We start from the raw sequence: 14,774 nt of genomic DNA, 5'->3' as shown, positions 1-14,774 counted from the left end.
ACAATCATATGGAATCTTCAGGCAACGCTAGTGGGGGCCAACAAAAAATAGAGAAAATTTACACCAAAATAACAGCAGGGGCATTATTATATGGCAAGATCTACCTTTTTAGAGAGTGATTGTGAATTCTGGGTCCAAAAAAATATTTAATGATTATTATTATCAGCAGTGAATAAGAGTAGCCAAGAAACGGAAAGGATGAGTAGTTAGATATTCTAAAAACTGACCTTATAGTGATTGATTCAGGATGATTTCTTTAGAAGCTTGATTAATGAATGTACATGTAAAATGATGATGAAGATGAAGGTGAACAATTAGATGAAGGGGAAAGGAGATGTAAAATATCAACAAAGGGAGGTAATCTGCGGAGGATGATCCCAAGAAAAAAGATGAATACCAAAATATCTACTAAGGGATACAATAGTCGGATTTTTAATAAGGGGCGCACCTTTGTCTTCTTTTTCTCAGCTGTTCACAATGTACAGCTGCAAAAATTTGTATGAACCTCTGGATCATTTTGTCCTAGTAAAATATATTTTTTCACGAATTTTAAAACAATAGGAAAGAATTTCACTTATTACAGCTATATTAAAATCGATAACTAGTAAGTATTGGAATCTAAATATGATTATAGTGTCAAAAATATGATTTTCCGCTTATCCATTTTGAAAGAATTTGTTAAAATGGAATGTTCGGTTAATTGAAACTTATATGATGTTCGTACAGAATCCGAATATGAAGGAACGACAGACATGTTTACATTTTATAACAAGCAATATACGTTATTGATGAATACAAATGAAAGTGAACATTACGCGCTTCCAACATTATTTTGATTTCAAATTTTTGAGAAATAGCTTGTTCTTTATGCCAAAGAGGATTACATAAATTTAATGTAGACCAGTCAAAAGTAGAAATTCATCAATTTATGATACAATGTTTCCACAAATATGTGCTTGTGTTCAACAACAATAACATGCAAAACTGAGGGTTGATTGTGAAATTCCAATTCCATAGCTGTTCTCTTTAATTAATGACTTATCGATAGATAAAAGTGGACTTATTTTCGCAGCCTTACGAGAGAGGAACCGATAGAGATTCCGTATCATATCGTATTGTTTAAGAGCTTATAGGTTTAAAAGAAAACTTAAAATGCTGTGTGAAACGTTCATGAATAGATACAATTTTTCAAAGTTAAATATAAACGTTCATTGTTAATTTGACAATTTTGAGTATTTAATCACTAGTTCAAATGAGTTAAAGCTAGAGATTCATATCAGTCTTCGGTAATTGTGACGTGATGTAAATAAAAAGCAATAAAGTACAAAGTCAAAATGGGATGCAAACTACATTAGTTGTTACTTTATAACAGTTAATGTGTGTTGCTTTTATTCGGAAAATAGTATGATATGAACTCATAACCACTAGCCGGAACTACCGTGTCACAAGATTATTTTGAAAAACGATGAATTCATCTTACTTTGTGGTGCGAAATGTTTACATTTTTAGCAGAGTAAAATCTCTAATTTTATGACAGGGGTTTTAAAGTAGATTTTTATAGGTCGTGAAGAAGAAATCTTTTTTGTGATATGGCATCGCAATACGGGCCAAAATGTTTATTCAGTTAATAGAAATTGATTCGGAAGTTGACACAAAGTTTTACAACTTTTGATAGAAGGACATCTGAGAAAAACTAGAAAAACATGCGCCATTCATAAAAAATCTGACTACTATACTATAGTTCATTCCTTGCAGTCAATGAGTAGCATCAGAATCAGATCCATAGTTCCCTTCCATGTAGTCAAGAGTTAATTAATAGAGTTATTTCTCAGATCATTGAGACAAAACTATATATTCAGACTACTAGTACAATCCTTTCAGTCAATGGATCCATAATTCCCTCCCAAAGTCACAGAGATAATTAGAGTGATTGAGTTGGGTGAGTGTAACTGTTGTAACAGTAACATCTCAGACTCAGATCATTTTGATCAATGAGGCAAAACTATATAATATATTCCCATACGATTGACAGTCATATCAGCAACACCAGATCCATGTAATGGGCATAACTATATATTCAGAGTCCAAGTTCCATCATATATGGTAATATCAGACCCACTAACTATTCTAGTCTAGATATCTAGCAATAGCAATGACTACTATCTATCTAGCAACTGTTGTTAGTATTGTTATTGTTAGTAGTAGAAAGGACTGTTCAAGTTCAAGTTGTGAAGTTGACGTGACGAGCAAAGGGCCCTCTAGACTTATACACTAGACTAATACAATAAAGTCAATATTTATCAGTTAACCATATAGAAAAAAAAGATATAAATATAAAGCCACAAGCCATAATAAAATAAGAAACAAATCCGAATCAGGATGTCAGTCTGATCACCATATCTGAATCTGTGCGACTCGACAGAGCAAGCACGACAACGGGTCTATCTATCGTCTGCAGGAACTACAGCCAGATGCTAATTCTAAACATTTCATAAATAATAATTATTACGCAATTATTATTGGTACTTACCACTTTTCAAAGATTCTGGTTCGATAAATTAGCCATAGATCTATCTAGTTATTAAAAGCAATTGAAAGCAGAGTCGTACTTTCGATTTTAAAAAATGAAAACAAACCCAATCACTCAATTTGTAAGAGGGCGTCATAAAAAATAATTCATACTTTCCAGTAAAATTGTTGATAGTTCACTACTTTTTATATATTTTCATATCATTCAAGATATAAGAAATATTATTTAAAACTTATGGTCGGCAATTAACCAATTTCTTATAAAGTACCGGAATTATAAGAACAGAATCAATTATTGCGCATTCAAGGAAATTGTACCAAGGCAGAAAAGTAGTGGTTTTGATTGAAATCGTTATCCAACCAATGGCCCCCACTAGCGGGGGCTGAAGATTCCACATGTCGATCCTTTCAGTATAGTAATCCTTGGTTGAAAGTTATGTTTAGTTGCAAAGTATTTCGTCTTTCGGTCTTCTAAATGAAAATAAGTTATCCGCTGATACATGCAATGCCATTTTTTAAAAGGTTTGCTCTGAAAAAATCAAGAGAATTATTTGACCCTGAAAAGTGAATCTGCAATCAAAATGATGAGAAATACAGACAATTTTGATCTTGTACGGTGTAAGAAATAGTATTTATACTTTAACATGAAGAATAGAATCTAACTCCAAGTTTTATTAATATCAGTGGCTTAAATTTTGAATTCCAGCAACAAGTTCATCCCGACTTTGTACTGCTTTGAAGCGGTATGTTGCATATATCCATCGATTAAAATAACACTCGTCCTGTCAAAAAAAAAAAAAAGTTGACTCTCAAACGAAACCTGAGACTTCCTAGTTAGTTAATCCTCTTCGGGCCTTGAGGCACATAGGGCATCCACCAGACATCTCCATTTTTATTTTTATTTTTGCGATTGGCTGCTTTTGCGGTGGCTGTATTCCAGGACAGGCCTGCTTCCTTTAATTCTTTCTCCATGGTCCTTCGCCAGGTTTCTTTGGGTCTTCCCCGCTTTCTCTTCCCATCTGCTGTCCAGTACAAGGCTGTCTTGGGAAGTGACCCTTTTTCCATTCTGGCCACATGACCCAGCCAACGCCATCTTCTTCTTTTTATTTGGCTTTCAATGCTAGTGCAGTCAGCTTTCTTTAATAGATCCACTGTTTTTATTTTTGTAGGCCAAAATAAATTAAAAATTCTTTTTAAACACTTGTTCTGAAAGGCTTCTACTTTCTGTATTAAGGAGGATGTCATTTTCCAGCTTTCACTTCCACAAAGCAGTACACTTAAAACATTGCTCTTGTATATTTTCAGCTTTGTCTTTCTCATTATTTGCTTTGATTTCCAAAAGTTTTTCAGCATGCCGAAAGCCTGGTTTGCCTTTTGAATTCTGTGCTTGATATCGTGTTCTGCATTTCCGTCGTCTGTTATTTTGGATCCGAGGTAGGAGAACTCTGTTACCTCTTCAATTTATGTTCATCTATCCTAATTTCACTGTCATGTTTTGGGTTCACCCTAATGTACACAGTCTTATCGAAATTTATTTTCAGTCCAATTTCCGAGGCGTTCTTGTGTAGTACGTTTAGTTTCTCTGAGGCGTCTCTGTGTGTACTGGAAACTAACGCGATATCATCTGCGTAGTCTATATCTTCCAGAAAGGATGTCAGTGTCCAGCGAATGCCTCTCTTCTTACCATCGATTGTATTTTTCACAATTTATTTATTCCATGTGTGTCTTTCATTTATAATATTATCATTTCAAATTGAATTGAGCTTTCAAATTCAGCTTTTATAAAGTGCAATATCCACTAAACGTGCTCAAAGCGCTTTACAAGGGGTCCTTGGCCAACAGCAACGCTTAACATGTAGGACGGGACATGACGCCTATTAGGCGATATTACACTTTTTTCGGACAGAGACAGAGGTACTCATTTTACACCTGACTACAGTGAGAGAATGTGAGTAAAGAGCTATGCGCCGAGCGAGGTTCGAACCCAGGACCTTCCGATCCGAAAGCGAGTGCCATACCACAAGACAGCATAGCCGCACATTTACCTTACTATAATATTATATCCTTAACTTATAGCAATCGCAACTCTAGAAACCGAACTACCCACCGATCTACCTACCTTCCTACTCGTACCTACCTACCTGTCTACCAATGTTATCTATGTGTACTGTTCTCCTTGTTCAAGGCTGGCCCTTGTCTGTTATCTGAAAGACCCGGAGCAGGTGAAGGAAAGGGAGAAAGAATAAAGATAAAACTGCATACCTAAAGTTAAAAGGGTGGTCTGGAAACGGCGAGCCTGCCAAATAGAAAATTCATCAAATGAACCCGAAGACTCAGACTTATTTAAGGGAGAGATTAGAATTATTGTTTTTTTAATGTGTTGGTCCCGACAGCTTAATGTGGGAAAAGCAAGACTTGCTTCATAATTCTGACCCCTCTTATTCACAAAGCAGTTATCGGATAGCTGGGTCTGTTTGATATAAGCGGAAAGTCTTTCGTTATATATAGCACTAGGCTCTATTGTCCTACCCATAAGGTAACATGTAGTCGTTATTATCTATTTACTGCTACAGAAACTGGTCCGAATAAACTCCAGCTCCATAAGACCCACAGCAGTGATTTACAACTTTTTCTCCTTTCATTTCATTCTAATTTTGTTGTATATTTTTTTCTGATTAAGCTTTTTTTAAAAGAATTATTTGTATGTTTTTTAATGTTTTGTATTTGTTTCTGTTTTCGCATATGTTCCACTGATGAATATGGTTCATTAACGTCATGTATGTGGCCAAACATTCTTTTAAAAACGTTTTCAGTTTGTTAATTATCTTTTGATGCCATTTAAATACTAGTCTAATGCTGATTATTAGACAAATGTCGGCTGTTGGTTAAATCTCCTGATAAAAATTAACGAGATATCTACACTTCAAAAGGCACACACACACACACACACACACACACACACATATGCAAACACGCACACACACACACACACACACACATACATACATACACTAACATTCAGATCTATAGAGAGAAACAACGAATATTGCAGTGACAACAACAACACCACCACGACTAACAAAAAGAACAACTACAGAAACAAATACGACAACAACAGCAGCAACAAAACAACAACAATAAAAAATACTACTATTACCACCACTACCACTATAACTAATACTATTACGAGTACTACTACTACTACTACTACTACTACTACTACTACTACTACTACTACTACTACTACTACTACCACCACTACTATTACTGTTGCTGCTGCTACTACTACTACTACTACTACAACTAGTACTACTACTACTACTTCTGCTACTATTACTACTACTACAACTGCCACTGCTACTATTGCTACTACTACTACTACTACATACTACTACTACTACATACTACTACTACTACTACTACTACTACTACTACTACTACTACTACTACTACTACTACTGCTACTGTTACTACTGCTACTACTACGACAACTGCTCTTACTACTACTACTATTACTACTACTACTACTACTACTACTACTACTACTACTACTACTACTACTACTACTACTGCTGCTACTATTACTTCTATTACTACTACTACTACTACTACTACTACTACTACTACTACTACTACTACTACGCCTACTTCTTCACCAATAAGATCAATAGCGACTACAGCGACAGAAACAACAATAGCAGCAGCAGCAACAACAACAACAACAATGACTACAACAACCCATCCAGATCTTCATTTTGTCATTCCACAAACACCATCAAAAATCTATTTATGTCTAATTCATTTTTCGATCAATGAATTAACACTCACGGATCTCAGAAACAACAACGATGACGACGACGACAACAACAACAACAACAATGAGAATACTTAACTACCCTCCTCTGATAAAATATCCTTTTCTCATGTCAACATGAAAAGCTTAACTTCATGATATTATATCGATAGATTAAGATGACCTCCAACTTGCCAGAAAGTCAATAACTTGATACTTTCAAGAAGTCTCAGGTTTTATACGTTTTTACAAGTTTGTGGGCATCTAAATCTATCCATATATGTAATATATTATATATTGTAATATATATGAATATATAGTTTTCTGGCTAAAGTGAGGAAAGGATCTGTTTTGTTAGCATAGACTTGTCATGCATTGTGGAAACAGCTGGTATCATAGGGAGATTGTGAGTTTAGTGACCCCGAATACTAAATAGAAATATTAATGAATAAATAAATAAATTTTAAATGGATAAAATTTTTGATAATCAAGAGAAAATTAAATAGATGAATTTATAAAGGGAGAAAGGGATGTGTAAATGAATGAACAGGCAGATAAATATACTGCAGGGATAAAAATATTGTACTGCAGAAAAGGGAATTGAGTAAACTGAAACCCTTAAACAAAATTTCACAATTTAAATAATGATGATGATGATGATGATGATGATGATAATAATAATAATAATAATAATAATAATAATAATAATAATAATAATAAGAAGAAGAAGAAGAAGAAGAAGAAGAAGAAGAAGAAGAAGAAGAAGAAGAAGAAGAAGAAGAAGAAGAAGAAGAAGAAGAAGAAGAAGAAGAAGAAGAAGAAGAAGGAGAAGAAGAAGAAGAAGAAGAAGAGAAGAAGAAGAAGAAGAAGAAGAAGAAGAAGAAGAAGAAGAAGAAGAAGAAGAGAAAAATAGTAATAGTAGTAGTAGGCATCCTTCCGTCTCGAGAGACGATGGTTTGTGCCCTGTATGACTTTAGTCTCATCAGTCTTGTTGAGAGCAACGACGGGTGTGACTCAGCAGACCAATCCTTGCATGGCAGTCTCTACCGCAGTTGTTGCACACATAGTTTGACTGTGCGTTTGGTATTTGGATCTGCTGCCTCTCTTTCCTCCTTGCTCTCCTCTCCTTAGACTTCGTCTTTCTCCTCTCCTCACCTCTCTTCACTCCCTCCATCACCGCATATCTCCAGCCGCTGCGGTCGTCAGCAAGCGACTCCCAGGTGTTTGAGTCGATGCCTGTCAATTTCATGTCTCGTTTGCAGACATCATGGAAGCGCAGAGCTGGACGGCCAGTTGGTCGCCGTCCAGAAGCTAGTTCACCGTACATGATGTCTTTGGGTATGCGTCCATTGTCCATCCTGTGTACGTGACCAAGCCATCGCAAACGTCGCTGGCAGAGCATGAGATGCATACTGAGGGAGTTAGCTCTTTCTAGCACTGCATTGTTAGTGAGTCTGTCCTGCCACCTGATGCCGAGAATTCGTCGTAGACAGCGAATGTGGAAGTTTTCCAGGCGGTTCTCCTGTCTGGCATATGTTGTCCAGGATTCACTGCCATACAGTAGGCTACTGAGTACACATGCCTGGTATACTCTGAGTTTGGTGTTCAAAGTGAGTTGGTTGTTAGTCCACACTCTCTTGCTCAGTTGTGCCATGACAGCGGCAGCTTTGGCGATGCGCTTGTCTAATTCTGCATGAAGTGAGAGGTTGCTGGTGATGGTTGTGCCCAGGTATGTGAAGTGATCAGTGACTTCTAGCTCCTCGTTGTCAATGTAAATTGCTGGTATAGAGGGGACATCCTGACACATTACATTTGTTTTCTTGATGCTGATCGTCAGCCCGAATTCCCTGCATGCGTGGGAAAACCTGTCCATCAGCCGCTGAAGGTCTTCCTCGGTATGCGCGCATAGAGCTGCATCATCTGCAAATAGCATTTCCCTTATGAGGACTGTGCGGACCTTGGTCTTTGCTCTCAGCCGTGCCAGATTGAACAGCTTCCCATCACTTCTGGTGTGTAAGTGGACTCCTTCTGGGGACTCTTTGAATGCGAACTTCAGCAGTAAGGAGAAAAATATACCAAACAAAGAAGAAGAAGAAGAAGAAGAAGAAGAAGAAGAAGAAGAAGAAGAAGAAGAAGAAGAAGAAGAAGAAGAAGAAGAAGAAGAAGAAGAAGAAGAAGAAAAATAGTAATAATAATAATAAAAATAGTAATAATAATTATACTTTGGATAACAAGTTTTCTAGCCAAAGTGAATATAAATGTTTTGTTAGAGGACGGCTACATTGTAGATTGAGCATTGCATTCAGGTTGGCAGTACAACTTATCATTTGACCCAACATAAACAAATATAATGTAAGGCGTGTTTCGACTCTGTCAGCAACATGATTGCATTGAAATCTAAACGAAGTGAAGAGAATTAAAGAGATCACTTGGGTGGTAAAATGATTCATTGTATGTTCAGAGCGTTTTATTACTTTTAAAATGTGATTTTTTTAATTGACATTATAATTGTTTATTTTGCCAGGTAAAAAAAAATTTAAAAAAAACATTTTTCTTTTATTGAAAGAATCAAGACAACGATATCACGCTATTTCATAGCTAATTGCATGCGATATCAGGTTGCCTGTGCTGTATGTGTGTGTGTGTGTGTGTGTGTGTGTGCTTGTGTGTGTGTGAGTGTAAGTGTGTTTGTTTGTTTGCTTGTTTGCATGCGTGTTAATGTCTTGATTTATTTCCCTTTGCCCCTTGACTTCTGATGTCAGTTTAACAAAGATATGAAAAAGGTGTAGGCTATATCAACTATGAAACAGTGCCAGACAAAGCAAAGAGACAAATACGAGAGAAAAAAATCACCCATAAAACTAGCCTGCCTCTAGTTGATTTTTTTTTCTTTTTCTTTTTTTTTTTTTTGGTTGGAAAAAGGGGGGGGGGGGGGGGAGGGGGGGGATTCTTCTATATTTTTTTTCTTTGCTTTGTCTGGCACTATTTCGTACACTCTTTTTCATATCTTTATGTTATACAATGGTATAACATAAAGATATGAAAAAGAGTGTAGGATCTGATCTCTGATTCGACAGTTTCACAACTACTTTTTTCCAACTTTGGGTTTGTTTTTTTTTCTCTTGTCGTGATTTGGTCTGTTCATGTGTTCTTTGTTATGTTTTCTTTAATAAGGGTGGGGAGGGGGGGGAGGGGGAGTGAGGATGGGATCGAAAGCTCAATAAGTAGAGCACTGGCTTCACACGAAAAGGGAACGAGATCGATCACGAGTGCAGTCGAGATTTTTTCTGACCTCCCCCCCCCCCCCCCCCCTCCTCCCCCCCCCCCTCCCCCCCCCCCCCTCCCCCTATCCACCCAACGGTGATTGGGTAGCTTGGTCTGTTTGATCTGGCGGAAAATACTTTGCAATGGACTAGCGTCTTATCAAAAGGGTAGCAAGCAATTGCTATTGTTTGTTCCACGCTATAGAAACCGGAATAAACTCCGGCTCCATGGGCTCTGAAGGATTGCGTTTCTTTAATTCGGGGCGGGGGGGGGGATCTTCCTTTTTTTTTAAATGTTTGATTCTAATTTTGTTTGTTTTGTTTTATTCATTTTTTTCCATGAAAGGTTTTAAATTGACATCTTCAATCTATAAGTCGTACAACTCCATGACCACCAGAAATCTATTGCATATTGACAAAATGTCTTTTTCTAAATTTTCCCCAAAATACGCATTGCTTCTTATTTATGTTGATTAACTGTCATGTCGCAATGTCATACTTACTTCTAAAGAAGATGTCACGTGTTAAAGATTTTTCAAGAGTGGGTTTCATTTTGATCTATCGATTTTATTTTTTTTCAATATTTTTTCCTGGCAAAAATGAAATAAGGTATTTTGTTATTGCACGGCTGTAATGATGTAAAAACAAGGTAAAAATCGGTCTTTACCATCACAACCCACTACCCACCTACCCACCAACTTTTCATCCAAATGCTAATTTAAATCAGTTAACTGCCGTACTCCGGAAAAATCCCCGTTTTGAAAAATTTGGCCAGAAAACTCGTCCTTCAAATACCGATCGATTTAAATGACCCTCACCTGGGCATAAACCCTCAAATCGGATACTTGGCCCGAGTACTGCAGTTTAATTTGTTTTAAAAAGGGGTTTGGGTCACAGGGTTTGGAGAAACCAGTACAATGCGTACTTTGACAAACAGTTGTTTTTGGGTTTTCATTTTGGCCAGAAAACTACTACTTTCACTTTTAAATCGACCGAAAAAGTAAAGATGAAAACAACTTGTCGTCACAAAGAGTTATTGTTTTGAGACAGCTATTTCGATGATTTGTTCTCACCAGATAGTGTGCGCTTGGCTAAGAAACTCACAACATTGCCATCCGGAAATATATAGATAGAATGAAGTTGACGTCACTTGGGTCTTTGTTATTCTTTTTTGCCATCCACGATTATGAGTAATTCTCACTAAACTGTATTAACCTGACTATAAACGTTCATGATTACACAGAGTTTTGTATGTTGGCCCGTTATACTTCCGGATGGCAATGTTATGAGCTTCTTAGCCAAGCGCATACAGTCCCATGTGGAGAGGTCATTAAACTAAGGGACTGAATTTGGTAGATAATGCATTCGCTCAATAAACGTTCAAGGTTACACATATTTTTTGTGTTGGTACGTTACCGATAGTTCGAAGTGGACGTCACTCAGGTTGTGACTGAGATGAGAAGATACAGGCTGCATATACTTGGAGTAAGCGAAACCCACTGGATACAATCCGGACAGAAACACCTCAAGTCTGGAGAGAAGATTTTATATTCAGGGAGTGGGGATGGGATTCATACACAGGGAGTAGGAAAGTATTAGACTGGAACCCTCAAGGCAGAAGATCAAGGGGAAGGCCACGAGGAACATGGAGAAGAATTAAAGAAGCTGATATACAGAGAAGTGGTAAGACATGGAATGAGATTTTTTTTAAAAAGTTAGCTCGGGATAGAGAAGGATGGAAACTGTTTGTCTGTGGCCTTGAACGTGTATAGTCTGGTAATACAGTTTAGTGAGAATCGGATTCAATAGTCTGATGTCACGTCGTCCAGCAACGGCGGCCATCGTGGTTCTAAACAAAAAAAATCGGTACTTTTTATTCTTCGTGCTGGCTAGAACTTTTCATATGTCTTGTGATCAGAATGTGGAATGTGTAAAAGTCAAAACATGATCAGATTTATAATGGGTTTTTTTTTCCTCTGGGTACGCCTTTACTCTCGCCGGAGAACTATTTCATAAGGGCGTCCGCCATTGTTCCAATAGTTTGGAGCCAGTTACTAAGTTACCATGCGTCAATACGAGGGAAGTGACGTTACGACTGTTGAAGTGTATTACTGGATGGCAAAAAAAAAAAAAAAACAATATCAAAGACCTGAGTGACGTCAACATCGTTCTGTCTATATCCGGTTGGCGGATGTTGAGAGTATTTTACCGAAATCGATTTGAAACTGTTTTTTTTTTTACAATTTTGACATTTCTTTTTTGTCCTTTTAATTGATCTATAGTCACAATAGCTCAGTTGTTAGAACAGTCGATTCAAACGCAAAATGTCAAAGAAGGATCCCGGGTTTGTTGGGTTTTTTTTTTAATCTGATCCCCCCCCCCTCCCGGGGTCTACAAGCAGTGATTGGGTAGCTGGAACTGTTAGATCAGGCGGAAAGTACTGGGTAGCAAGCAATAGCTATTGTCCGTTTCATGCTATAGAAACGAGGATAAACTCCAACTCTATGGGCCCAATGGCTCTGAAGGACTACTAGATACTTAATTAATGCTATGCTTAGACAAAATATATATACTCACAATGTCCACCTGCCGGATATTGTCACAGTAAAGATTGTTCACAATTATCTTATTAAATTTTATTTTATTAAGAACTGAATTCATCTCACTCCAGTTATATTTCGGTAGGCTTAGATAAACTTTACCTTCTAATATTAGATCGTCTTTCCTTTTATAGCCTTCCCTCGAATTAATTTCTAATTAGTGAATACTTTTCGTTCTACATTCTGTCACGTAGCCACTTATTATAAAAGCTGATAGGTCTAACATTCGACACTCACTTTCTCTCCACAATCTATGCCGGACGGCCAGTCGCTCTATTCCTTCTATATACTGTAAGATTTTTATCTTTTGGGACTTCGTAGATATTATATCTACACCATTAAGACGCCGGAGCTTTTAACTTTGATTGTATAATCTTCAAGGATCAAACCCGAGCCCGCTGTCAAAGGACTACATATTAACCCATTACCAATTGCCTGGAAGTGGAATTTTACGAGTCCGATCCTGTTATCAGAGGAATAGATCATCCAAGCCCATCAACTGTCTGGAAACGTAAACTTACGAACCTGACATATTATCATAAGTTACGTAAAATATTCATATCTCTATTTGTAACTACCACGATCACTGTTTATCTCTTTTAATTAAATTTCATCATTATTTTTATTTCATTGTAAACAAATCGTTAATTGTTTTTCATTTATAGTAGCTAGTAAATTCTGGGGCCTCATTCTACATATATCTTTATGCATAGTCGAGTAGCTCTTTACTCACTTGAGACCATGACATTTTGGAGGGGACACATATAAAGAATTGAATTTATTTAGTTACTTATATCTATTTCATCTAACTTTAAAGTTTAAATTGTAAAACTCTTAATTGCCCCACTTGATCATATTTTAATTGAACTCCCTATTTACAGGATTAATTTTTTTTTTCTTTTTTATTTCTTCATTTAAATGGAATAGCAATTTATCCATTCATTCTTTCATTCAAATTGAATAGCATTTTATTGATTCATTCCTTCATTCATTTATTCATTTATAAATTATTCATTCATTCATTGTTCATTCATTTATTCATTCATTCATTCATTCATCCATTCATTCGTTTATTCACTCATTTATCCAATCATTCATACATTTATTCCTCCCTTCATTCTTTCATTCATACATTATCCATTCATTCATTCATCTATTCACTCAGTTTTTCATTCATTCATTCATTCCTTGTCCACTTTGTTATTATATCACTCATTTCATTTTGTTGTTTGCCTCATTCATGAATTGTTTTCAATATGTTTACATTCCATAACGATTCATTCACCTATCATCCAATCACTCAGTGTTGTGAACACATTTTGTAACTATTGTAAATCTTACGATATTTTATTGTTTTGTATTTCAGACATCACTGTTAAACACTCTTCAATGCCTAATTACAATTGTTGAACAACCATTGAACAAGAGAGAGGTCCCAGCCACGAACTGAGTTGGTAAATATATCCTTCATTATTCTCTTTTACATGAGTTGGGCATCACATAGTAACTATAGACATCGTGATTTGTTTTGCATAGTGATTTGTTTTAAATGCATTTTTGGCATATTACTGTTACCGAAAACCACTTATATATTATGTTCTGAAAAGTGAGTCTTTAAAAACTAAATAATAATAAAAGGAGTCTACTAGCCGTCGTGTTATATTTAGTGATAGATAACTTGGGATTATTTTGGCATCCTATTATTGTTATCACACTCTAGTATATTAGCGTCATTGCGAATAATTGTACACAAACTAACGACGAGTCACACACATTGGTGATACATTTTTCGTAGTAACATAGTTTAGAGTACACGCGATTGACACATTGTTATTGACACAAGTCATAAAACTCCGCATTGTATTGACACATTGCTTTATAAGATATAACGATAAAAGGCATCAAATTCAACATACATAATAAGTTGAAATAAGAGAGAGATTTCTAAAAATAGAACAGTTCATTCCAGTAAGTGTAAATAAATAAAACAGTCAGTAACAGTATCCTGTCAATATAATATATATAAAACATCGTAACTAATTTATTGCAACATGGAAGCATATAAAAGATACTTAAGTCTCGCAAAGGACTTAGAAATACCCCAGGAAAGAATATTTTCATGGTGCGAAGAGAAAGTAAAAGAAGAAAAAGAACATGAAGAAAGAATTCGTAGAGAAGAAAATGAAGAAAGAATTCGTAGAGAAGAAAATGAAGAAAGAATTCGTAGAGAAGAAAATGAAGAAAGAATTCGTAGAGAAGAAAATGAAGAAAGAATACGTAGAGAAGAACGAGAAGAAAGAGTCCAAGAAAGGGAACTAAAAAGACAAATAGCTTTAGCAGAAGAAGAAACCAAAAGGACCCAAATGATGCTGGAAATTGAAAAAACAAAAACCGGTCATGAAAGAAAACATAATAATAGTGATGAATTTTTCGTGAAACTTCCACGCATGCCAACATACGATGAACGCTCAGACTGTCTAGAATCCTTCTTACACCGATTCGAAGTTCAGGCTAAAGGTTATCGTTGGCCAGAAAGCAAATGGGCCACAGCCTTGATTAACTGCTTATCCGGAGAACCACTAAAAGTTT

Source organism: Berghia stephanieae, chromosome 3 (genome assembly GCF_034508935.2).
Source record: "Berghia stephanieae isolate SIO BIC M18660-M18661 chromosome 3, UCSD_Bste_1.3, whole genome shotgun sequence".
Lineage (NCBI taxonomy): Eukaryota > Metazoa > Mollusca > Gastropoda > Nudibranchia > Aeolidiidae > Berghia > Berghia stephanieae.
Note: the sequence above shows the minus strand (reverse complement) of the source record.